General features: G+C 40.8%; 1 protein-coding gene and 3 pseudogenes across 4 annotated transcripts in view; 3 read left to right on the top strand and 1 right to left on the bottom strand.

Moving 5' to 3' along the window:
• Positions 1 to 23984, bottom strand: part of LOC306645927 (olfactory receptor 7C2-like) — a gene marked incomplete at its 5' end in the record, with an annotated part of 57107 nt that overhangs the window by 17463 nt on the left and 15660 nt on the right. The gene's annotated exons all lie outside the window — the stretch shown is intronic.
• LOC306645933 (olfactory receptor 7A17-like) lies at positions 4620 to 5558 on the top strand (annotated as a pseudogene). The gene has a single exon. The product of its transcript is annotated as an olfactory receptor 7A17-like (transcript).
• On the top strand, positions 12743 to 13667 carry LOC306645925 (olfactory receptor 7A17-like; annotated as a pseudogene). The gene has a single exon. The product of its transcript is annotated as an olfactory receptor 7A17-like (transcript).
• On the top strand, positions 22200 to 23136 carry LOC306645915 (olfactory receptor 7A10-like; annotated as a pseudogene). The gene has a single exon. The product of its transcript is annotated as an olfactory receptor 7A10-like (transcript).

Here is a 23984-nt window from a genome sequence, read left to right as displayed (position 1 = left end):
TACAGGCGTGTGCCACTGCGCCTGGCCTGATCAAGTTTTATTGTTTATTTTTATCAAGAATTAGAAGAGAGGATTTTGAAGTTTCTTAACTAAAAGAATTGTTAAATGCTTAAGGAGGGGGGAATGATCATTGTCCTGCTTTAGGACTTGCATATTGTGTACGTGTATTAAATTATCACACTACTCCAGTCACACATACAGTTGTTATGTGTCAATAAAAAAGAACTGTGCTGAAAATACTTCCGTGGTAGAGAGATTGTGAAACAAGTGCAAGGCCATGGATTTGGTCCTGAGCACTGCAAAAGAAGACAAAATGCCAAAACAGAAATCAAACATAAAAAACTAATTAATATGAGGTATTAAATAGAATAAAGAAAATAAAATCCATACACTCATTAAAAAAAAAACCTGCTACTCTTACCCTAATTTAATTAATGCTGTCCTCTGTTGTATTATTTCTGTTTGTTTAACAAATTTTCTTTCTATATTATGCATGCCTACATGCACATACACCTTTTATACAAATGTCTGAATGAGATCCAACGCACATCATAAATGCTCTGCGTATTTGGTGCAGTTTTATTTCTAAATTATCCCATCTTACTTTATCACTCAACAATGCCTATCAGCTTTCTGCAAATCATTGAACATAAGGCAAGTCAGACATTTCAAAGGATGCATAGTATTTCGATATGAGGCTTTTGCTTCTCATGTTTGTGATGAATTTTCATATTCTTTCTCATTAATGTACTATTATGTCAATGCTGCAAAAATATGTTGCTATTGTTAAGTTTGAACAAATACTTCTCAAGCAGGAGTGTTTCTTGTCCTCCTGGGGGGGGCACTGAGCAAGGAGCAGAACCGTTTTTGGCTGTCACATATGGGAGAGGTCATGAGAGGTCAGGGATGCTGCTCACCATCCCATAATGCACAGGACAGCCCCCACCTCAAAGAATAACTTGTCCAGAATGTCAGTATTGGAGAGGTGGAGAAACATTGACTTAAGGATACTTGTACTTTTAATATTTATAGCTGTCTTCGGATTGTCCCCAATGCCTGGCATGAGGGCACATTTCTGTCACCAAATTAGTATTCCCTTTTCTTCTGTTTAGAAACTCAGTCCCAATCAGTGTAACAGATCTTCTGTGGACAAAGGATGTGGAAAATTTTTTTTCTTGTTTTCTTGAACTTTAATTGACTTTGAGCAAATATTCATCAACGTTTGTCTACTCACCAACATTTTGATTTCCCTACTATTGTTATTGGTCTATTTTTCTAACAGTGTCAACATTTTGAGTCATTTTGAAAAATTATTGTTTCTCCCTTGATTTTGGGGGTGATGCTTTTGATCATAAAAATGTGTATTTTATTTAGTGTCCTACACCTGTCTTACTCCTCAGTTTCTTGCCTTAATGCTTTTGCTCGTAGAAGTTCTCTCCAACCCTTGTCTCAGTTCATCTTTGAGGCTTCCTTCAATTTTGTTTGACACACTTCTTTGGAATCAACCCTAGTGAGCGTGGTTTCATCCTCCTTGCATTCAATTGTTTACTCAGCCTTTCATTTTCTTCAACTTGTTTTGCATAACTAAACATAACTTTGCAAACCTTTCTGAAAAGGGAAAGGTGGACCAACGGGTTCCTTGCTGTTTGTTTTAGATTTTGGATGACAAGAGGATAGATCAACGATGGCAGCACACACGTGTTGTGACACAGAGCCCTCGGCCTAAGTAGGAGGACATGTGAGGGTGGAGTTGTCAGGACACGTGCACGACCTTATAGGGAATGGCTTGGGCACATGTTTACAGGTTGGACAAGTACCAGAACCAGGGCTCGAGTGTACCTGGAGGGATTGTCAAAACAAAACCAAAACCAACCAACCAACCAACCAACCAAACAAACAAACAGAAACAACAATAAAAGAGACAGAGAGAGGGGGTGAGAGAGATTAAATTCCAAAACTCAAGAATAACCAAGAAAAGATTCCACATGAGCAAAGTGTGAAAGAGGTCCACATGGCTCACATTGGGCCATTTAATACCGAATACTCAAAGAGGGAACACATGCAGGAAAACTGGTTTCTTCAGTTTCATGCAAACTACAATGAGCTTTGTGGTACTTTGTATATATCCTTTTATGCATTGTTTTTAAAGGTTAATTGGGGTCCAGCTGTAAAGGTTAATGGGAGAGCAGTAAAGAGGCAAGCACACAGCAAGAAGCGAACAGCAGAAGTGGCTCCCGTGGGAAAGCCAGTTCAGGCTTATTATCTATCCCAGGCTCACATCAAGTTTCATCAGGCTACATGGTGTAGTTAGCTCTGTGCATGTGCAGCTCATGTAACTTGCTTGCCTCTCAGAGTCCACTAGTGCCAAATGTCACTGTAATAAGATGATGTCTCCAGACTCAAGGACAGAGGAGTGCAGAGCCTTTCTAAGTCATTCAAACAGGGGCCGCTATTGTCCCGGGAGTTTGTTTGACTCAAGGACATCGCTCCTCCGAACTTTGGCTTGAAACCCCTACAATTTTTAGCTTGTTCCCTTGATCATTTTTGTCGTGGTGTTATTTTTCTTTAAGTCATTTGAAACCATAAAGATATCATTACTTTTGACTTTGGATACATTTCTTTCTCTTTTCTTACTTTTGCAGGACCTCCAGGGGGTGGGCCCTTTGCTGGAATGTCACCAGAATCAAAGAGCATTTTCTTCCATTCAGTCTCTCAGGGGCCTCTGAGATCATTGCCTTTCACCCAACCATCAACCATCAACACCCACTTCATTTCTCTGTTCTTCTCTGTTTATTGGTCTCTCTCTCTCTCTCCCTCTCTCTCTCTCTTCCCTCTCTCTCCTCTCTCTCTCTCTTCAAATGTGGAACTGCAAGCTAGCAAAACGTGACAGTATTTTCCCGATGTTTATTTGTCAACAGGAGGTTTACGGAATGGACATTCTGGCTGCCATGCCTACGTTAGGGAAAAGTCAATCTGACCTTGCGAGCTCGCATTGCACACACTAGAATCATAGTGGTGTGGCCAGAAGGCCAGCAGCCATGGTGATGTGGTGTGTACTCAGGGCAGCAACTGGGACTCAGATTCCAAGGGGATTCCTGTGATGTAGAGGGAGGCCTGAACCCTCAGTGGTGTGAGTAGCCTGTCCATTTCATTTCACAGGATGCCCTTCCACAAAATTAACATTTTACATAGTGTGGACGTCGGTCTATTGGTGCCTGGCGGTTTCAGCACCATCAGAGAGACCACCTCACTCCTTGGCATCCTCTGACACCACACCTTGTCAATATACCTCGCCTCTTTTTTTTTTTTTTTTTTTTTTTGAGAATTACATACAAATTCAGTGAAAATTTAAAATGTATTATCAAAGTTGTAAGATGCTAGGTAAAGAAGCAATTGTTTTTATCATCAGATAGCCAATTATACTATTTATATAAAGACATTTGGGTATGAAAACCTTAAACATCTTACTTCTCTGGTATTGGCCTCTTCACAGTGACACTTTCAGGTGCTTGAACACCTGAAACAGGGTTCTACCTCAAGGCCTTTTCACTGACTAATCTTCTGCAGATAATCTCCTACCTACTGCTCCTTCTTGTTGAGGCCTGTTGCAATGTTACATTCTCTTCGGATCTTGTCTGGGCACCCATAAAAAATTGCTCTAGAGCTTGGGGGTGTAGCTCAGTGATAGAGCACCTGCTCAGCCAGCAGAAACCTCGGGGTTTCATCCCCAGCACTACACACACCCATATTTAAATAGCACCTCCTGTGCTCTCTCCTTCATATCTGCTTTAGTTTCCTTCACCATCAGACATACTGTATGATTCTTTTACAAACAGCTTTATTGAGGCATAACTGATATTCAAAGGACCACTTGTGATTAATGTATACCATCTGGAGAGTTTGCACATGTGCAAATGTATGCACAAAAATCAATATATCTATGATTTACATATCTGCATATAATTCTCTGCCCATTGTGGGAGGTAGGAGAGTTCTGCCAGTGCCTGGAACATGGTCAGCCCTAAATATAAACTTTCTCAATGGTAAGAAATAAGAATGGATGGAGCTGGAGAACATCACACTAAGCAAAATAAGCCAGACCCAGAAAACCAAAGGCTGAATGTTTTCCCTGATATGCAGATGATAATTCACAATGGGGGAGTGTAGGGAAAATAGAGTAGAGGGAATGAAGGGTGGGGAAGGGGTATGGGGGTAGGAATGACAGTAGAGTGAAACAGACATTGTTACCCCACGTAGAGAAGTGACTGCATGACTGATGTGATCCTACACCATGTAGAGTGAAAAAAATGAGAAATTACACTCCATTTATGTACAATTTATCAAAATGCATAAATGCATTCTACTGTCATGTACAACTAATCAGAACAAATTAAAAAATATTAAAAGAACCTGCAGAATAAATGATCTTCTGCAGAAAAAGATAGAGTGGGATAGGAGTTCCTCATCAATATTGCCTCCGGGAATGTCCTCAGGGGACAGATCTGTAAGCAGAGTGTAGAAATCCAGTCCAGGAAATATAAATCAGAACATTTCAACCATATCAGTTGTGTTCATTTGTGTGAGGAGAACTCATGTTACTTATTCTTCTTGGTAGTCACATCCACCACATGGAACCAGGAAACAATACAAGGGTTTCAGAGTTTCTTCTGCTGGGATTTTCAGAGGACCCAGAACTGCAGCCCTTCATCTTTGAACTTTTCCTGTCTATGTACCTGGTCACTGTGCTGGGGAACCTGCTCATCATCCTGGCCACCATCTCAGACTCCCACCTGCACACACCCATGTACTTCTTCCTTTTCAACCTGTCCTTTGTGGACATCTGCTTCACCTCCACCACCGTCCCAAAGATGCTGGTGAACATCCAGACACAGAGCAAGGCCATTACCTACACAGGCTGTGTCACCCAGATGTGCTTTTTCTTGATTTTTGGAGAGTTGGACAACTTCCTCCTGGCTGTCATGGCCTATGACAGGTATGTGGCCATCTGTCACCCCCTGCACTACACTGCTATCATGACTCCCTAGCTCTGTGGTTTGCTGGTTCTGGTGTCCTGGATCCTGAGTGTCCTGCATGCCCTGCTACAAAGCTTAATGGTGTTGCGACTGTCCTTCTCTACACACTTAGAAATCCCCCACTTCTTCTGTGAACTCAACCAGGTGATCCAACTGGCCTGTTCTGACACCTTCCTTAATGAGGTGGTGATGTATTTCACTGTCCTGCTGTTGGCTTCTATTGCCCTTGCTGGCGTTCTTTTCTCCTACTCCAAGATAGTGTCCTCCATCTGTGCAATCTCATCAGCTCAGCGCAGGTACGAAGCCTTCTCCACCTGTGCTTCTCACCTCTCTGTGGTCTCCTTATTTTATTGCACAGGCCTAGGTGTGTATCTCAGTTCTGCTGTGTCCCCTAACACACATTTTACTGCAACAGCCTCAGTGATGTACAGCGTGGTCACCCCCATTCTGAACCCCTTCATCTACAGTCTCAGGAATAAGGACATAAAAAATTCCCTGAGAATTCTCTTTGGAGGGAATCTATAGAAGGGCCTCTTGTCCTGTGCTTCAGTGGTAACTGCCTTTGATTGCAGGAGCAAAACCTCAGATCCTGAAGTTGTGATTCTTTGATTCAATTGTGATTGTGAAACGGCTTCCTTCCACTTATTTGCTGGACTTTCCACAACTCTGATTTCAAACTTTTCAAAGAATTATAACCAACTCACTTGATTAACCTCCTGCACCCTCCAAAATCCAACAATTTTTTGCTTGGTTGTCCTGATTTTCTAAAATCATTCCAAACATCAGACCAGAAATATTTAAAAATTTTCATTTCCCTCATGGGTTGGCAAAAAAATCTTCTAGTCAATGTCTTACTACATGACACATTGTGTTGATTAATGTTTATTTTCCTTTACTGAAAATATAGTCATGTCTCTATGGAAAACCTGCTCTTTACAACTGAGGTAGTTCTTGCAACTCTTAGTAGAAGGAGACATCTGAGGTCACAGTTTTGCATGATCGTTTATCTATCTGTACTTGAATAAGGTGGAATAAAATTGATAAATTTATGCTATGTGTCTATATGAATAAACGACCATGAATTTCACCTTTATGTATATTTATTAGACAACAATTAAAAACTATAAATAATAGGAGAAAAGGGAAATGGGAGAGAGAGGAGGGGAAGGACAAAGGAAAGTACCAGGGAATGATGTGAGCAAATTCTATCCCATGCATGTGTGACTATCAGAATGAACCCTGACATTATATACAACTGTTGTGCACTAATAAAAATACTGTAAAAAAAGTAAAGAGCTCTTCTTGATAATTTCTCCTTAATATTTCTACTTTATAACAGATCACTGTGGTTTGGAAAAATTGTTTTTCAGTCAACATATTCAAAAGTTCTATGGATTAGGATCTGAACTTTTTTCAGAGACCATTATTCTGCCTACTGAAATGCCTTCTGCAGAATTTTACCAGTTGTTATTCAATCCCTTGGATAAAATTATTGGCCAGGCATGGTGGTGCACACCTCTAATTCCAGTTATCTGAATCTCAGGTTGAGGCCAGCGGATGGCAATTTTCAGCCCAGGCAGGGAAAGTTAGCAAGAACTTGGCTCAAAAAAATTTATAAAAGGTCATGAATGCACTCCATAGATCAGAAGAGAATAATAATAATAGGAAAGACCAAACAGAAATTTCTAGAGTGAGAGAATACACTTACACAAAATCCAACTTCGGGAGGAGAGGACTTAAATCTATCTACACCTGACTCTCACAGAGCATCACATCCTTGTTACTCAAAGCATGTTCCACAGACCAGGACCACCTTGATCATGTTAGGATGCAGAGTTCCTGGGACTAGAGTCCACCTGCATTTGGACTTTCATCCCTGATGATTCTTCTGCATAATGAAGTTGGTCTAGAATTGATTTGAGTCACCTCCTAACTGCTGACATTTGGGGGCAGGGATCTGTTCTGAGCAAAGTAGTTGATTGGCACTCCTTACAGACATTGCAAAAGAAAAGTATCTCTATTTGAGAACCACAGGCTCAGAGTTTGAGAAATAGACATATCAAGCCAGAATTCAAATGAAGTTCCCATTTCTACTTTTTAAAAAATTCATATGTGTCTTGATACAGAGTCTCCTTGAATTCCTGAGACTGGCCTAGAAATCATAATCTTCCTGCCTCAGGCTGTCAAGTGGTTGGGATTACAGGTGTGTTCCTCCACGTCTGGCCAGTCTCTGCTTGATGTCTAACATTTGTGAGCCCTGTTTCTGCAGGGGCAATGGAGTTCATAATTGTACCAACACATAAAATAGACTTAATAGAGTAGACTTCACTAAAAGTGAGAGTGCCCAGCTCCTGTCAGATATTAAACTTAGGCTATGGTGCATAAAAAAAAAATCACCTCATCTTAGTAAATATTTCAAAATGAGAGATAATTGGGAGCATCTCACTAGTGTTAAAACTATAAATTTCTTGATAGTGTTAGGATCATGAAGGTAAGAAGTGTAATGCCCAAGGCTTTACACCAGGGGGACACAATTCTCACAATTGTTAAAGATGGCATGAATAATTTCTGGGAATATCAGGTGTTTAATCTGCAACACATATTAGTGCTCTCAAGATCCATGAGCTCAAATATAGACGAGCTCATCCATGTCAGACTTAGAAAACACTTTCAGTCAAAGGAAGGATGAAGTTTAGGAGGCTGGACTTCTGGAAGGCAGTTGAATTCATGGAGGAACAATAAAGAGTAGGTTTACTGGACTATACATGAGTCTTTTGGGAGCAGAGGATCAGCAGGAAGAATTTCTTTCCTTTCCAGGCCAGTGTTCCTCAGGGGAACAAGAGGGAAATGAGCCTAATGAGAAGATATAGGGAGCTTAACTCTGCTCTGATGTGGTCCCTCAGTGCACAGCTTTGTGCTGGGTGGGACATGGTGGTGTCTTTTGAGGTCTTCAGTCTGTGTAAGGACCTGACACTTGAGTCCTTCCTGCTGTGTTTTCTGGGGACAGAGCTTCAGTCACCATCAAGCCCACACAGGCAGGACCTTGCAATTCCACAGAGAGACCTTCCTCTCCAAGCTGGTTTCCAGGTGAGTCTGAGAGCTCAGTGGACGCTACAGGAGAGCATCAGAGAGAGTGGAATCCAGGACTCTTTAGCTGAGGTCAGTGGAGAGTTATGCAGATCTAGCCCAGTGCTGGGCTGTTGTGGATGTTTACTGTCCTGATTGATGATTTATTCAAAGGGCTGCATTGATTCACAACACTCAGGTGAGAAGTGAACATTGCACTGATTAATGCAGGGTTCACTGGTGAGCATGAAGTGGAGCTAACAGAGGCTGAAGAGAAGATGGGAGGGAGGCGTCCAGTGCTCTCAGAGAAAGAAAGAGGTCCAAGGATCTTTGCAATTAAGGGAGTAGAGGAATAGGGATTAACTGTGGAGAGACAAGTAGTTAGCTTAGGTCTTTTTTTGATATCTGTCTACTTAAGACAAGATATATTTGATTATGTTTGTGTATTGTTCACAAAGATCCTGAGTAAAGCTCTTGCAAAAATTATCTTACCACAAAAGTTCATTCAACACGTTTTAAAGTGTTTCTCTGCATATTTATTTGAAAAAAATATTATTTCACAGGTGTGTTCAAGTATGCCTAAGAGTCTTACTTTGCAATGATTTGAATACCTGGGGGGTGGAACACTTTTGTGGGTCTGGAAGCCAGTTGCTTGTGCATTGCAAAGTGTCTGTGTAAGTTTGTCTTTTGTGAACTTGATGGAAGCTTTTCTTCCCCCCTTTCCAATGTATTCCTTAAGACAGTGTATTCACACACTGCCTTTGGCCATGTATTATTATTTTTTAATGTAGGTGAAAATATATTTGTGGAGAATATGTGAAAACATGCATTTTGCAAGGATTAATGTATCAATTGGTGGTATTTGGTTTGCACATTGTTTTTTGAAACAATTGAGGGATTTATTTAATATTCTTCATTTTGAGTCCTTCCTTTAAATAAAAAGTATCCAGTGTCCTCATGTGTCTTTATTGCTAAGACACTTTTGATGTTATCCATCTCATTTTCATATGTGTTATTTCTTACTGTGTCTTTTTGAGATAAAAAACATTGTTTAGAAAGGTGTCATATTTAGTGATCAATGGAATATAATTTTGCTTATTTCCTTTTTGACTTAAGCTCGATTTATCTTTATTAAGCATAGTTTAATTCATATCTATTTATATTACAGATTCTAAACCTTTATATATTGATACCTGAGTGCATATTAGAAGAATATCCTTCATTTTCTATTATTTCCTGGTGTTTGACCAATGAATATTGAGTTAGTAACTCTGGTAATTTTATTAACTAATTCCTATTTTATTTCTTTGTGTTTGATATTTTAGATTTTCTTTCAATTAGTGCCTTTTGAATTAATGTGTTGACATTCAGCCCTGAAACCTAAAAATATATATGAAGAGTGCATTTTTTATAAAAGTTGGAAAAATTTAAAGTTCAATATAATAGCATGCAGCATGGTGATCAGCAGAGGTTAGGGAAGGTAGGGGTAGAGGAGACAGGGAAGATGGATAATGAGTACCAATATAAAATTACACAGGAGGAAGAAGTTCTTTTGGTGGTCTTTCACAATTTTTTCATTCATTTAGTATTATGTCAATGCTGCAAGATATTTTGCTATTGCTAATTTCAAAGAATAGTTCTCACCATGAGTGATAGTTCTCCCCCAGGGGACGTAGAGCTGTGTCCAGAGAGATTTTTTGCTGTCAAACAGGGGAGGAGTCATGAGAGCTCAGGGACACTGCTAAATATCCTACAAGGCACAGGGCAGCCCCAACCTGGAAGAATAATGAGACCAGAATGTTGCAGGTGAGGACTTTGAGAAGCCTTGGATAAAGGAACTTCTTCACCTTTCACATTCATCCCTGTCTCCAGATGTCACCAAGATGTGGAACCCAGTGCTGTGTCCTCCACCACCCCAGAGAGTTCTTCTTTTCTGTTTGAAAATTCCAATCCCATCAGTATAGGAGATCTTTGGGGTCTTTTCCAAGGCAGAAGGGTGTGACAATGATATTTTGTTGTTTTCTTAAACTATCACTGGTTTGGAGCTAATCATCAGCATTTCAAGTGATTTCACAATTATCATTTTTCCACTGACTAATGGTGTAATTTTTTGGATCATTAGACAGTTTTAAGTTTTATTAAGTTATATATGTCTATCTTCTTACTGCTGAGTGTCTTGTCCATGATGTTGCTGCTCACTGTAGATTTCATACACAATGTCTTAATGTTCATCTCCAATGTGTTTTGCATTTTTACACTGAGGTCTTTAATGGGTCTGAATATTGGCAAATGTGTGAGCTAAGAGACCAACTTTATCTTCTGCCACACAGAAGGCTGTTTTGTAGGCATTTATTCCACCGTCTAACCTTTTCCTGCCAGATGGCATTTAACTTTGTCTCATGTGAAATGCCTACAGAGTTTATTCCCAATACAACAAGGGATAACTGATCATTCATCACCTGCCAGAATGTCAAGGGAACATGGTATGTTATATTCTAGCATGTCAAAATCTTTGTAAATTTAATTATTAATCATATTGGTATTTTAACTTACTGTTTGATATCCTTTGCCAGTTCCTTTTTGTTTGTTTGTTTGTGCTGCAGGGGTTCAAACCCAGAGGCTGGTGCATGCTGGGCAAGTGCTCTACCACTGAGCCCCATTGTGGCCCTGCTTCAGGCTCCATTTGATTTGTTTAATACAGTTGTTTAGGAACAACTCAGTGGAATCTGGTTTCCCTCTCCTCCCATTCTTTGAAGAACATAAGTGCCGTTTTCTTAAATTAGTTGCTATGTAATTTTACATCACATTCAGGAAACACAGAGGTGAACGAAGCCGCAGGTCTCTGCTCATTTGGATCTTGTGTCACAAGGGCATAGGTTAAGTAAAGGGAAAGAAATGTGTTATGACATGTGTCCCCAGGCAGACAACACAGGGAGTAAAAGGACAGAACTGTTACAACACATGTGTGATTGTATAGAGAGTGGCCTGGGAGGCCTTTGCATGTTGGACAGAGACCAGAACTAGGGCTAGAGTGAACCCGTGGGATTTGTCCAACAAGACATTAAAATCCAAAGTCCCCTGACCCTACCCCCCTCAAAAAACCCCAGAAAAAATGAAAGATGCTATACAAGGAAACTGAGAAAGGGGCCTACTTCATCTTCCTGTGACCAGTTCACAGATAATTGGTAAATAACCTTAGGATAGGAAAAGGAAAAAAACAAAATCTTCTCTTTCTATCTAAAAACATGCCAAATTTTTCTTGTGCTTTGTATATATCCTTTGCAAATTTTTAGTTTATTCCCCTTGATTGTTTTTGTCTTGGGGTCTTTTTCTATAAGGTACTTGAAGCCATGAAGACATCATTATTCGTGACTTTGGACAGTTTTTTTCTGCTACTTTGTTACTTTTACAGACCCTCCAGGAGACCTGGGTTGGGATCCCACCAGAACCAAGGGCGTCTTCTCTTCCCATTAGTCTCTCAGAGACAACTTGAGCTTACCACCTTATCTCCAGATGTGTTTCATTCCTCTATTTTTTGCTCTGAGGTTATTGACATCTTTCTCTCTGTTTCTCCCCTCTGTCTTTCAATGCAGAACAGAATCTGACAAAGTTTAATCCCATGATTAATTGTCTCCAGGAGGACATTCTGGTTACCATTTCTACATTAGGAGAAGATAATCTGCTCCATTCAGCTTTTATCATCCACACCAGCAGCCTAATGATGTGGTGAGAAGGTCAGAGGGTGAGTGGTGGTGGTGTTGAGTTGTGTGTGTGTGAGTGTGTGCTGTCCTCAGGGTAGGGTACTGGGACTCAGATATTCCAACTGACTGTTATAAAACACAGGGCAACTCAACCGTTAGGGGTAGTAAATGGTGTGTCCATTTCAATTCTTTGTTTCAGCCACTTTTTTTGATCCTGTCTCCAAAAGACCTGAACAGAGAGTTTCAGAGGAGAAAAAGTTTACTTGGTTCTCATGATTTCAGAAGTCTCAGTCCCTAGATGGCTGCCATCATAGCTCTGGGTCTGAGGAGAGGCCAAAGATCTGGACAGAAGGGCATGGAGAAGCCAAGGAGGTGTTTCCTTAGACACTTTCATCTCATGCAGGATGTAGTATGATTTCTTTTGGCAACTTTTTTGAGGTTTAATTGATGCTCCAAGGACCACATGTATTTAATGTGTACAATAAAAGTTGTGCATAATTCACATTGTACAATTATGCAAATATTCATATGCAAATCTAGGATGCAAAGTGGAAAACAGGTACACAGAGGAAATAAACATGTGATTTGTCTATCTGCAAACGTCTTTGCCCATCATTGGGGTGCAGGAACTTTTGTTGTTGAGGCCTGGACAGTGCCTGGAACATGGCCAACACTTCAGTTGTGCTCCTCAATGGTAAGACATAACTTCTCATGGAATGTGCTCACTGCATGAGCTCTTAGGAAAGGCTTTAGTGAGAGAGGAATTCCTCGTCAATATTGGCTCTAGGGATGCCCTAGGATGACCAGACCCAGAAATAAAAAAGAAATCAGCTCCTTTACTGAAAAACAAAAAATGTCATATTTCAAACCTATTAGTGGTGTCTATATGTATGTAAAGAAGCCATTTTATTTTCTTCCCTTTCTGATAGTAATAGCCACCACATGGAACCAGGAAACAGCACAAGAGTTTCAGAGTTTCTTCTTCTGGGATTTGCAGAGGAACTAGAACTGCAGTCCCTCATCTTTGGGCTCTTCCTCTCTGTGATCCTGGTCACTGCGCTGGGTATCCTGCTCATCATCGTTGCCACCATCTCAGACTCCCAACTGCACACACCCATGTACTTCTTCCTCTCCAATCTGTCCTTTGCAGCCTGCTTCACCTCCACCACCATCCCAAAGATGCTGCTGAACATCCAGACACAGAGCAAGGCCATTACCTATGCAGGCTGCATCACCCAGATGTACTTTCTCTTGGTTTTTGTAGAATTGGGCAATTTCCTCCTGGCTGTGATGGCCTACGACAGGTTTGTGGCCATCTGTCACCCCCTGCACTACACTGCTATCATGACTCCCCAGCTCTGTGGTTTGCTGGTTCTGGTGTGCTGGATTCTGAGCATCCTGCATGCCCTACTACAAAGTTTAATGCTGTTGCAAATGTCCTTCTGCACACATTTGGAAATCCCCCACTTTTTCTGTGATCTCAACCAGGTGGTCCAACTTGCCTTTCTGACACCTTCCTTAATGACATGGTGATGTATTTTGCACTTGTGCTGTTGACTACTGTCCCCTCGCTGGCATCCTTTACTCCTACTCCAAGATAGTGCCCTCCATCTGTGCAATCTCATCAGCTCAGGGCAGGTACAAAGCCCTCTCCACCTGTGCTTCTCACCTCTCTCTGGTCTCCTTATTTTACTGCACAGGCCTAGGTGTGTACCTCAGTTCTGCTGCAACCCACAGCTCACACTCCAGTTCAACAGCCTCGGTGATGTACACTGTGGTCAGACCCATTTTGAACCCCTTCATCTACAGTCTGAGGAATAAGGATGTAAAGAGAGCCCTGAGAAGGCTCTTTGGAGGGAAACTGTAGCAGGTTCAGAAGCCCATGGCCCTGACTGCAGACAGCAAGCCTCAGAGCCAGAGATGGGATTCTGATGAGATTGGGCATGTGAAGCTTCCTCCTCCTATTGATTTCTTGCAGATTCCCTCCTCTGAGCTCAGCCTCTCTCCCATTAACAACCCACTTCATTCAGTCACTTGCTTTCTATGATGCTTGGCAATTTTTTACTTTGTGTTGTTACTAAGTTCTTCAAAATGTTGTACAAGAAAACTTTGGAAATTCTCATTTAAGCCATGGGACAGAAAGGATTTAATACAAGTCATTTCTTCCCTCTTGAAATACATCATGTCAATTAATGTTTCTTCAGTTTTACTGAAAAATATTCCTGTGTTTGCTCTGTGTATGCAGAAGCAGAGCACTGGGCCCCTGAGGTGGATTTAGTAGTTTGTAGTAGATGGAAATGTTTCACTGAAGTGCTTCTCCTTTGCATTATCATTTCTGTGTACATCAATGCTTTAACTGCTCCTCTTGGTAATTTGAACTTTAGTATAATGGTGTTGATTGTGATAGGTTACCGGGGTCATAAAATTAAATTAAAACTTAAGCCAATATATTCAAAAGTTCTATTGATTAGGACTGAGACATCCTTTGGAGATTGTCGTTCTGCCTGCTACAAGTTCTTTTTCACAGTGATATTAGTTATGTTTCGAGAGCCCTTGCATGGAATTATTGGCTGAACATGGTGGAGCACACCTTTAAACCAAGAGCTTGGAGGTTGAAACTAGAGTATGATCCTTTTGAAGCCAGCCTGGAAAGTTGGGGAGACCAAAACAAACAAACAAAGAAACAACAAAAAAAATAGGGCATATAGCCCAAGGGAGGGCCACATCTGGTGTCAATCTGTAGTATGATGATACAATCATAAAAATAATAGCAACAACAGCAACAATAATACAAAGAAATCATTACAGTCTTTAGAGTGAGTGAACACACTTCTTTTAAAAAGTACTAAAAAGTAATACCATATAAAGAGAATTTTTGTAGGAGAAGAACTAAAACTATCTACACCAGACTCTCACAGAGCTTCACAGCCTTGCTCCTCAGAGAGAGGTCCCCAGACCAGGACCTGCAGGAACAGGACCCCCTTTGTCAAGTTAGAGTGCAGAGTTTCTGAAGCCATATTCTTCTGCATAATGAAGTTGGTATAGAATTGGTTTTGATGACCTCTTCACTGCTGACATTTGGAGGCAGGGCAATTATTTGTGTTGGGAGCTGTTGTGGGTGATGTAGATGTTTAGTACCACCATTCAGACTTTATCAAACATTTCCAGTGGAAAATATCTCAAGTTGAAAACCAAAGGCCCAGAGCTTGGGAACTGGAAACATCATGCCAGAATTCAAATAAGATTCTTTACTTTCCTTAATGTAATAGCATTGGTCAACCGCTTTCTGCAGTGGATGGAGTTCCTAATAGTATCAATACATAAGACAGACTTTATAGAATAGACTTCCATAAAAATGAAGTGGCCCATTACCTATCAAGTATTAAGGTCAGGCTATCATGCATAAAAACAGCAAATCACATCTCTTCCTAGTAAACATTTTGAAGTGAGGGACAAAATGGGAGCTCTTAACTTGTGTTAAAACTATATTTTAATGACAGGTTTGGAAAGGACCACGTAGACAAGAAGTGTAATGCCCAAGATTTAGACCAAGGGAACAGATTGCTCACCCTTGTTACAGAGGACATGACTCTCTTCTGGGGTATTGGTGCTTTTTGCCCAGCACAGGTCCATGTTTTGAAGGCACATGAGCACCAGTTGAGATGAGATCATCAGCGTCAGACTTAGAAAACACTTTTGGCCAAAGTGGGGATGAAGTGCAAGGAGGCTGGACCTCTGGAAGCCAGGAGGATCGATAAAAACTAGGTTTACTGGAACATAAATGGGTCTCTTGGGAATGGAGAATCAGCAGGAAGAATTTCCTGTCTTTCCAGGTCAGTGTCCCTCAGGGGGACAAGCAGGAAATGAGCCTAATGAACTGATATAGGGAGCTGTACTCTGCCCTGGTGTGGTCTCCGTGCACATCCTTGTGCCAGACAGGACGTGTTGGTGTCCTTTGAGGTCTTTGGTCTGCTTTGAAGCTCATCACTTCACTCTGTCCTGTTGTTTTTTTTGGGGGAAGAGCTTCAGTTACTATCAAACCCACCCAGGAAGGATATTGCACTTCCACAGGGAGACATTCTTCCCAGAGCTGGTCTTCTGGTAAGTCTAGAGCTCAGTGGACACAGCAGGAGCGCATCAGAGAGAGTGGAACCCAAGCTTTAGCTGAGTTCAGTGGAGAGACAGGTGGACCTAGCCCAGAGCAGGGCTGCTGTGGGTTCTTGCCGACCTGATTGATGATTGAGTCAGAAGGGTGTGTTGATGCATAACAGTTAGCTGAGAAGACAATGTTGCAATGATTAATGCAGGGTTCACTACTGATGAAGAAATGGAGCTAACAGAGGCTGAAGAGAAGATGGGAGGGAGGCGTCCAGTGCTCCCAGAGAGAGAACAGAAGTCCAAGCAGCTTTGCAATTAAGGGAGTAGAGGAATAGGGATTAACTGTGGAGGGACAAGAAGTTAGAGCACTTTAAAATTGTATGTGTGCTCAAGAGGAGAAATAATTGATTAAGTTTGTTTATTATTTACAACAATCCTAAGTAAGAATCTTGCAAATACCATCTTAGGATAATAGTTCATGGGACACACATTTTTAAAGTATTGTTTGCTCTATAAGAATGCTGAAAAATATGGTTTCACAGGTGAATAGAATTATGCTTGGATCCTTACTGTGGAATGCTTTGCATACCTGCGAGACTGAATATGCCTGTGGCTTTTTCAGGGATTTCCTGGTGTGTTGCAAAGGAATGTGCTGGGTTTTCCATGGCTTACTTGAGAGGATTCCCTGCTGCTCTGTTTTCTAATATAGACTTCTTAAAACGTTTTTGGTATTTTTTTCTTCCATAGACTGTCTGTTTTCATGTATATAGAGGTGCTTTGGTTGGGAATGTATGAACGTTTGTGAATTTTGTAAATTCCAGTCTATGAATTGGTTGTACTTGCACATTGCTTTGTCTGAAACTATTAGTGATTAATTTAGTATTGTTTGAGTTCTTGTTTTAAATTAAGAAGAGATAGTGAGCATTCTCCTGCATTTCTAGTGCTACATCACCTTAGAGACCCATTTCCAACTGCTTTTCAGAACTCTGCTATTGCTTACTCTTGTGTTTTTGGTCTTTTTCTACTCAGATGCATTGCTCAGAAAGGTTTCATCTTTCGGCATCACTGAAAGGCATTCATGCTTATTTCCCTTTCAATCCAAGTTCATTTTATCTTTGTTTAGCGTATTTTAACATACACAACTTTCTATGGGAGATATCAGAACTTCACCTAGTTTCACTATCCAGCTGTTTAGAGGACTTCCTTCCTTTTGTCTTATTTGCAGGTGTTTGGCAATTGAGTCTCAAATTCATAACCCATGTTGATATCACTAACTAATTCCTATTTTCCATCATTCCATTGGATGTTTTAGACTTTTCATTCCATTTCATTTCAATCAACGCATGGCGAATGAATATATTGAAAATTGACATGGAACCCTGTCAACATGTACAGGGGGCTTTTTAAATAAAGAATAGGGGAACACTTAAGACTCAGTAGAGCAGAATGCAAGCTGGTGGTCAGCAGAGGCTGGAAAGGGAGGGGAGGAGTCGGGGAGATGGGATAACCACTGCACCCACAGTCACAGGGGAAGGGGCTCGTGTCCCACCACACAGTGGGAAGTTTTCAGTGAAGCCATTCCTTTTACAGTGTTATGTCCAAAAGTTTGTAATCCTATGAAGCTAACATAATATTACTTCTAAAACACTATACTAGTTTTTTTTTTTTTTTTTTTACTATTTCAAGGCACATTTAATTCAATATCAAGAGGGTAATACAAAACGTCCAAATTCAACAAAGGAACACAGTCCCCCATTACCACCAAGGACCATGCTCTTTTAACATGTGACTTTGAATGAAATGGGATTTCATAAAGTTCACTATTGAAAAAAACAATGCAGGTGAGTCTCATCACAGCCAATATCCTTATACAATCTAGTTGTGAAATGAGTGTTTACATTGCTTCAAAAGTTTAAACCTAAGTTCCACACAACACCTTCATGTTTGTACAGTCCTCAGTTAAGATCAATGACAGTATTTGCAACCATTCAACGAACAAACCTTTGATGAAAACCATATTGATTTAAGGCTCCGTTATGTGATGTAGATCCCTAAGCTAATGCTAATGGTTAAATACATGCATGACTTGTACTGACATCTATTATTTGACTTTCTTATGACTGTTATATGTTGGTTCTCAGCAAAAAAAAAAAATAAAAAAAATAAAAAAACCGTTAAAAGCAAAATCCAAAATCACCTTATTTGAACCAGAAGTTCAACAAGAATCATAAAGTCTACAGACTTATTGGCAAAACGAATACAGAGTGTCTCTCAGTCATTAGGCTCAAGGTTAAGAGTGATGCATATTCTGTTTTGTCATTTTACCCAAATTTTACATGTTCAATTCATGATTCAAAATCTCTAGGTTTTCAACTCTCCAACTGTCTGAAGACACAGTGGGCCATAGACTTAACACTTTTGTTTCTCACTCTATTTTCTGCAAATAGAAATATTTCTCAAGTGTCTGCCTGTTTGAGAAGGGGAATTTTCAGAGATGACTTCTTCAGAATAGTCAGATGACATCAGGCCTCAGAAGCAAGGGGAAGAGGAAGAGAAAAAATTGGAAACACAAGGTTTGCCAGGTAAGTTTTACATAAACCAATATAAGCTGCACAGTATAAGGATGTGACTTCTCTCTTTCCCTCCCTCCCTCCCTCCCTCCCTCCCTCCCTTCCTTTCTTCCTTCCTTCCTTCCTTCCTTTCTTGGGTCACAATGCCTGAATCTGGGTGTGGAAATGAGCACTTGGGTGCCCCACCCCAGCTTTCTCTTAATGAGATTGTCAGGAAGCCTTGACTGGGGAGTATGATTTGTTTACCTATCAGGCCTAAACTTCCAGGCACTCAGTGCACTTTGGGTTTGTTCCAGTTTGTCTTTAGTCTGGCCCAGTTTTCCTACTTTCCTTTTTAGGAAAAACGAGTCACTCCCTGGATCTCCCATTGTTGATCTTGGTGGGCAACCCTGGGCGGCTGGACTTGCTTGGGGCACTGACATTGAGAAGGACACTCTTGCCTCTCTTGTTGCTCTGTTGCTTCACTCAGTCCAGCCTTTTTGGGAAGAGGTTCTTCATTGGTCATTTGAATCCTTTCTAGGCTGTGGCTGCAGAGGATCTGCCAGTCACAAGGACCAAGGCCATGCTGTTGTCCTCCCACCGCAGCCCCAGAGCCTGCCTTCATACTAGTTTTTGATTACACGTTTTCCATAAAGAATAATAAAATTTAGAAATTTCTAACACAGAGAATTGATGAATGTTTAAGGAGAGACAAGTGCTAATGACCCTGATTTGAGCATGTTATATTGCACACACATGTTGAATGATCACACTAGTCCCTGCTAGTGTGCACAGCTATTATGTCTCAGTTAAAAAAATTCAGAGTGAGGTTGAGGTTCGGTCATAGAGCACTTGCATATTATGCAAAAGGTCCTGGGTTCACTTGAAGCCTTGCAAGGAGAACCCAAAACACAGCAAAGCAACACAAAATGAAAAAAACAAACCAAAACCACAAAACAAAGTGTAGTAGATATCTTTCTCAAAAGACTGAAATAAATTTTAATCAATGTGACATATTTCAAAAAATGGAAACAAAATGCATAAACTGATTGCTTTAGATGAAAATGATGATTACACAGTAAACTTACTAGCACTGCCATTCTGTTTTCCTGTAAGTTCTTAGTTTATGTTTGAACTTTTCTTCCTATTCTGCATGCTGACAAGCTCATATGCTCTTCACTGAAATGCCGGAATAGGCTCCTGTGCACATTGCACACACCCTGTGTTTAGTGCTGTGGTCTGTTCTAGCTCGTCCCTTCTTTCCTTCTCTCTCTCAAAGATGCCTGCAGAGTTGCTCCCAATCAACTAACAGAATGCACCTTAGATATTTCAAAGGATGCAGGGTGATTCACAGTGAGGCTCTGCCACCCATACTTTTGGTGGTCTTTCTTACTTTTGTAAACATTGCTTTACTATTATATCAAGGCTGCCAAAATTTTCTGGTATTGTTAGTTTCAAAGTGGTTCTCAATGACGAGTGATATCTGTGTCTCCAGGGGACACTGAGCAGTGTGCAGAGACTTCTCATATCAAGGGAGCTCAGGGGTGCTGCTTAACGTCGTACAAGGCACAGGAGAGCCCAATCCCAAAGTGTAAGCTGACCGGAATGTTGTAGGTCAGAAGATTGAGAAGTTGGGAGAAAGAACATCTTCAGCTTTCCCATTCATCCCTGTCCCCAGCCTGTCACCAAGACATGGCACCAAGTCCCTTTTCCTCCACCACCTCAGAGAGTTCCTCTTTCCTGTTTGAGAATTCCAATTCCACCAGTTCAAGGGCTCCTTAGGGTGTTTTCTAAAGCAGACGAATGTGATGATATCTTGCTGTTTTCTCAACAGCTTGGAGCTAACCTTCGTTCTTATCACCACTGTTTTGATCTCCCTGTTATTGATATCTGTCTATTTTTCTACCATTATCAGCATTTCAAGTGATGTCACAATTAGTGTTCCTCTACTGACTATTGTGGTGATTTTTTTGACTATTGAACAATTTAAAATTGTATTTAGTGATCTGTGCTTATCTTCTTATTCTGAGATTCTTGCTTACAATGTAGTAATTCACGGTAGATTTCATATATAGTGTCTAGATATTCATCTCAAATGTGTTTTGCATTTTTCCACTGACGTCTTTAAACTGTCTGAGTAATGGTAAATGTGTGAGCTAGGAGATCATCTTCATCTTCTCCCAGAGAGATGGCAGTTTTATAAGGATGTATTCTACCATCTACTTTTTCCTATCAGTTGGATATCTAACTTTGTGTTATATGAAATGTCAACGTACACTTGTCTTCATTCCTGATTCATTCCTAGGAGATAACTGAGCATTTATTACCTGCCACAATGTCATAGGAACATTACCTGTATATGTGTGTACACAAAGACTTTGTGAACTTAATCATTTTTGGATGTTGATATATTTTTATTATTGTCCTGTTGATATTTTAACATGCTGCATACCATTTTTTGGTTCTTTCAGTTTTTTTTGCTGTTCCTTCTTGTTTGGAAAAACCATGAAAATAGCATCTCCAGGGTCTCAGGGTGTTGGTCAGTGAAGAGTGTCCACAATCAGAGAGAAATCCCTGAGTTCCTTGCTCAGTGTGCACACGTGCGTGCACACACACACACACACACACACACACATAAATACAACCTCGTATCTACTGTCTCCGCTCAACCTGATTTTGTTTTTCTCATATCTGCTTCATCATCAGTCATGTGACATGATTATTCTTTTAAAAACAGGTTTATTGAGTGGTAATGAATGTTCAAAGGGCCACACATATTTGATGTGTAAAATTCAGTGAGTTCCCACATATGTCAACACATGTGATATACCCTTAGCACAAAAATATAATGGGCCTGTGATTTGACCCATGCCCATGTTCCTTGTCCATCATTTGGACGTAGGAGCTTGTGTGGTCAAGCCCTCGGCAGTGCCTGCAATTTGGCCAGCACGCTGCATGTGTTCCTGGGTGGTAAGAAAGAATTTCTCATTAAAAGTGTGCAATGGCTTCATGTACAACCAGCAAAATGAGACGTTATCCTCCACTTATATATGATGTGTCAAAATACATTCTACTGTAATGTATAAGTAATTAGAGCAAATAAAACATATTTAAGAAAGTGTACAATGTGTGAACTGCAGAATAAAGTTTGCAGTTAGACAGAAATTCCTACTCAGTAATGGCATTAGTGATGCCCTAGGATGACCAGAACCAGAAAAAACAGAACAAAACAAAACAGAGGTCAGTTTTTTTGTTTTCTTATTTTTTTTGTTTGGCAAGCCATCCTAACATTATTTTTACTCTTGGAATAGAGTGTAATGACTTTCATTTAAAAGAAGCAAAAGAATCATATTTTCTAATATAATTACTCAGTATTATTTGATAGGAAGCAAAATGCCACACTCTTCTCAAGAGTCCACATATAGAAACTGGTTTATGATGGAAAATATAAATTGTGTCATTTCTGTTGTTTTGGTACTGGGAATTGAATCCAGGGTCACTTTTCCTCTGAGCCACACTCCGGTGTTTTTATTTAGATACAGAGTCACGGAAAGTGACGTATGGCCTTGTTAAATGGCTGAGGCTGGCCTTGAACTTGCAATCCACTGCCTCAGTATCCAGAGTCAACGGGGTACAGTAATGTGCCATCAGGTGCAGCTGAATTTTCCCATTTCAACTAACCCAGTCGTGACCATATGTGTAAAGAGGAGTCAAGCTATTTTCCTTTTTATTTTGGTAGTCACATCCAGCACATGGAAACAGGAAACAGCACAAGAGTTTCAGAGTTTCTTCTGCTGGGATTTTCAGAGGACCCAGAACTGCAGCCCCTCATCTTTGGGCTTTTACTCTCCATGTACCTGGTCACTGTGCTGGGGAACCTACCCTGCTCATCATCCTGGCTGTCATCTCAGACTCCCACCTGCACATGCCCATGTACTTCTTCCTCTCCAACCTGTCCTTTGTTGACATCTGCTTCACCTCCAACCTCCACCACCATCCCGAAGATGCTGGTGAACATCCAGACACAGAGCAAGGCCATTACCTACACAGGCTGCATCACCCAGATGTGTTTTTTCTTCATTTTTGTAGAGTTGGACAACTTCCTCCTGGCTGTGATGGCCTATGACAGGTTTCTAGTCATCTGCCACCCCCTGCACTACACTGCCATCATGAACCCTGGCTCTGTGGTTTACTGGTTCTGGTGTGCTGGTTCCTGAGTGTCCTGCATGCCCTGCTACAAAGGTTAATGATGTTGCAACTGTCCTTCTGCAGAAAATTGGAAATCCAACACTTTTTCTGTGAACCTAACCAGGTGGTCCAACTTGCCTATTCTGACACCTTCCTTAATGACATGGTGATGTATTTTGCATCTGTGTTGCTGGGAGGTGGCCCCCTTGCTGGCATCCTTTACTTCTAGTGCAAGATAGTGTCCTCCATCTGTAAAATCTCATCATCTCAGGGCAGGTATAAAGCCTTCTCCACCTGTGCTTCTCACCTGTCCATTGTCTCCTTATGTTATGGCACAGGACTTGGTGTGTACATTAGTTCTTCTGCAACCTGCAACTCACACTCCAGTGCCACAGCCTCGGTGATGTACACTGTGGTCACCCCCATGCTGAACCCCTTCATCTACAGTCTGAGGAATAAAGATGTAAAGCCCTGAGAAGGCTCTTTGGAGGGAAACTGTAGCAGGTTCAGAAGCCCATGGCCCTGACTGCAGGTAGCAAGCCTCAGAGCCAGAGTTGGGATTCTGATGAGATTGGGCATGTGAAGCTTCCTCCTCCTATTGATTTCCTGCAGATTTCCTCCTCTGAGCTCAGCCTCTCTCTACCATTAACAACCCACTTCATTCAGTCTCCTGCTTTTTATGATGCTCAGCAGTTTTATACTTTGAGTTTCTAAATTCTTTTAAACTTTGAACAAATAACCTTTGAAAATTCCCATTTCTGTCATGGGACAGAAAGGATGTCTGACGAATCATTTCTTCCCTCTTGAAATACATCATATCAATGAATGTTTCTTTGGTTTTACTGAAAAAATATTCCTGAGTTTGGCTATGTGTATGCAGAAGCACAGCACTGGGCCCCTGAGGTGGATTTTGTAGTTTGTAGTAGAGGGAAATGTGTCACTGAAGTGTTTCTCCTTTGCTTTACAATTCTGTGTATGTCAATGCTTTAACTGCTCTTCTTGGTAATTTGGACTTTAGTATAATGGTTTAGTGTAATGGGTCATAGAATTAAATAAAAAATTTAGGCCAAGATATTCAAAAGTTCTGTGGATTAGGATTGAGCTAATTGAGATATCCTTGGAAGATCATTATGCTGCCTACTACAAGTTCTTTTTAGCAGTGATACTAGTTGTGTTTCGAGAGTCATTGTATGCAATTATTGACTGGACACAGTGGAGCACACCTTTAAACCAAGAGCTTGGAGGCTGAAGCTGGAGGATGGTCATTGTGAAGCCAACCTTGCAAGTTAGGGAGACTCGAGCAAACAAACAAATAAATAAATAGGGCATTTAGCTCAGGGGTGGGCCAC

This window comes from Sciurus vulgaris, assembly GCF_902686455.1.
Source record: "Sciurus vulgaris genome assembly, chromosome: 16".
Lineage (NCBI taxonomy): Eukaryota > Metazoa > Chordata > Mammalia > Rodentia > Sciuridae > Sciurus > Sciurus vulgaris.
The sequence above is the reverse complement of the archived record's forward strand: the minus strand, read 5'-3'. Positions and strand labels throughout refer to the sequence as shown.